The sequence below is a fragment of the Drosophila eugracilis genome, unplaced genomic scaffold (assembly GCF_018153835.1).
Source record: "Drosophila eugracilis isolate 14026-0451.02 unplaced genomic scaffold, ASM1815383v1 contig_367, whole genome shotgun sequence".
Taxonomy (NCBI): domain Eukaryota; kingdom Metazoa; phylum Arthropoda; class Insecta; order Diptera; family Drosophilidae; genus Drosophila; species Drosophila eugracilis.
This window is the reverse complement of record NW_024573224.1, coordinates 2,082,641-2,085,720: the sequence shown is the minus strand read 5'-3', so window position 1 is coordinate 2,085,720 and position 3,080 is coordinate 2,082,641.

Genomic DNA, 3,080 nt, shown 5'->3' with positions numbered 1-3,080 from the left:
CGACAATAAAATGCAAAAGAGCCAGAGCCCACAAAACGCACCATCCCCACGCGGCATTCATCCCCCGTTGCCACCTCTTTTGGCAACACTCGAGAGGTAATCCCAACCTGATGCTGTCTGTTTTGTAGTGTCTGCGCCTGTGGCCTTCATCAGTGCTAGCGGAGCGGGTTGATCGCAAACGATGAAAAGGGGGCGGTGAAGTTAGGTGGTAACAGGGACAGCCGGAAAGGGGGTTCCCGGGGCTAATACCACCTACAAAAGCAATACTTAACGCTTAACGATTACCATGGGGATTACTTTTATTGTAAAGCCCTATTATCAAAATATAAATATTTTTAGGGATTTAATTGTGTAAAATAGAAACACATATGCAAAAATGTATCATTATAAAACTTCATATTGATAGCTCACAGACAATGCGAGTAAAGTCCAAAAAGAAAAACACACAAAAACACAAATATTTAATAAAAATTGCTTGCATTGAAAAGCCGAACTTGTAATTGAGTATCATTTGTCCATAATATTTTCCATCTCTGACTGAATTTTATGACCATTTTCCCAACATTTTTATTTATAATGCCTCTGCAATATGCCCATCACAGAAATTCAAAAATATTCAAGGACTTATATAGCTTTGGTATTAGGCTATGAACTGTGCAAACTGTGCAAAAATCTCTGACAGTAATTACTTTGTTTTTGCAATGAAAAGTACCCCCTTAAATTGAATTTACCCTTTGCCACTGAGTTGCGGGCAGAAGCCAAGCATTTTGGATTACGTAAAAGTAGGCACTTATTATGCTGGCAAGCACAGCGAGTTGCGATTTATTGTTTGACGTTAGCAGCCGCGTGTTGCCCCGTGCTTTGAGGTCACGGCCCCGCTCCGATCCCCTCAAGCTTCGTTTCCAACTCCGGATTTTAGCGCAAATGTTGATCTAATCCAGAGACACAGGCTGAGACAGAGATAGAGATAGTAACAGAGACAAACCAGCACAACACATGACGTGACCGTGCCGGATACGGATACGGGTGCGGATGTCGGGGCGGAGCCATGACTACGCCAAATGGCAAAACAAACTTCAACTGCGGCTCCGTTTCCGCTTCGAGGTTGAGTTGTGGCCCTGACGAATTGCACCGCCTGCAGAAGGAAAAGTCGGGGAAAGCCCGGAAAAAAGGGGCCAGTGGAGGCGGTACACGCGTGTTAAGTGGTGCAGTCAGGCGTAGAAGTTTCCGAGCCAATCTGCGGAGCTCCGTTAACGCATTTGCACATCCATTCTAGCCACCATTCCATCCCATGCCACTTCAATCCTCTTCACTCCAAATCCCAGTATCTGGATACAAAAATCCATTTCTGGCTAACAGAACCATCATCCCACATTCCCCCCCACGCCGACAACACATTGTGAGATATTACCCGAATGACCTTTCATCTGGTCCCTGAAATGGCATTTCAATCAATTCATAGGCCCCAGAAAATGGCTGAAAACAACACGAACGTGGAGGGGCCTGGTGCCGACCACTTAATGTCACAATAAAAATGTAACTAACCATGAAAATTACATGTTTCCCAGCAATTTGGCATTTTGACATCCTTCGTCTGACGTCTGCATATGACCCCCTTTTTTTTTTTGCTCTTGCTTCTAGCCGACCCAGAAAAAGCCAGCTTGAAACCCACTCCCACTGTGATGGTTGTCCTTTGAGTTGGTTTCGAGTTGTCCAGCGGATGGGGGGTCAAATATGAAATGGGGCGGGCGGTGACGGGCGATAAAATTGAGAATGTTGGGGGCACAACCAATATTTATCAACAACGTAACGTTCGTGTTCGGCTCACGGACAAACTTCTTAAAACTGCTGTTTGGTGTTTTTGTTGCTGGCACTGTGCTCCTTCGATTGCCGCTGCAGAATTATAGAAAAAATCAAATAAAATACAAATAAAGCAGAAAAATTGAAAAAATGAGATGGGAAAAATAAAAATTGTCCGGGCAAAATCAACCGAAATTCCTAGCAATAAAATTGACTTTTTTATTTTGTTTGTTGGCAGCCAAAATGAAAGTACAGCCGCTCATTCATACATGTCCATATATATACTCGTATATATATATATATATATATATATATATATATATAAAAGTACGATATGACCAATACCTAAAACATACACATTATATAATATATAAATGCGAAAGTTGTCAACGTTTACATTCTTGGGTTGGTTTCCAGTCGGTCTCAGTTTCTGGTTTTCTCGGTCTGGTCTTTTTTTTTTTTTTTTTTTTTCCCTTTTCCCAGCTACGTTTTTCACTTCAGCTTTGCATCGCAATTCGAGTGGAAAATTGACATATGTTTACTTTGTTGCTACTGCCATCGCTGCTCCTGTTTTCCCCTGTCCGGCTTGTTGTTGCCAAAGTTTTCCTTTGGTCCTCCAATCGGCCAGTTGCTGAAAGTCGAGCGTCATTAGATTGGTACGCTGTTAGCATTCGAGTCTCAGTGCCGAGAGGTACTTAAAACTGAATGTGGATGTGGGTCTCTCTGTCAGCGAAAGGTCAGCATTGGGATGCTCTATCGAACAGTATAATATTATTTAAATCGTAAAAGTTTGTATAACTTTAGAAACAAAGTACTTCTTTCGATTAAAGCCCTAAAAAGTTTAGAAAGGAGCTACCTACTATTTTCTTAGACTTTCTATTAGGGTATTCCTTCTGCGTCTTGCAATTATTAGTTCAAACTTCTCGGTAAGCAAGTTGTAAACAACAAAACTGCAACTTTTCTCACAGCTTGCAGTACGTGTTTTCATATTCCTCAAATAATTTAAAAATCATATTGTCTTTTGATTGGGCTAAATTGAAGCGATTCAGCAAGAAAACCTTCATAACAACAAATATATCACATACTTTATATGCTAAACTCTATATACAAGCACCTTTACTACTTCTTCCATCGTAAGTTTAATCACTGATTTCTTCAGGCTGTGCCTAACAGATTCATTCACGCCTCAAAGGGAATCCTTGAATCCACATCCACAACTTCAGGTCCGACTGAATCACTGCTCCGTATGCTGCAGTTGGCGTCGAGGTCAGGGTTAATGT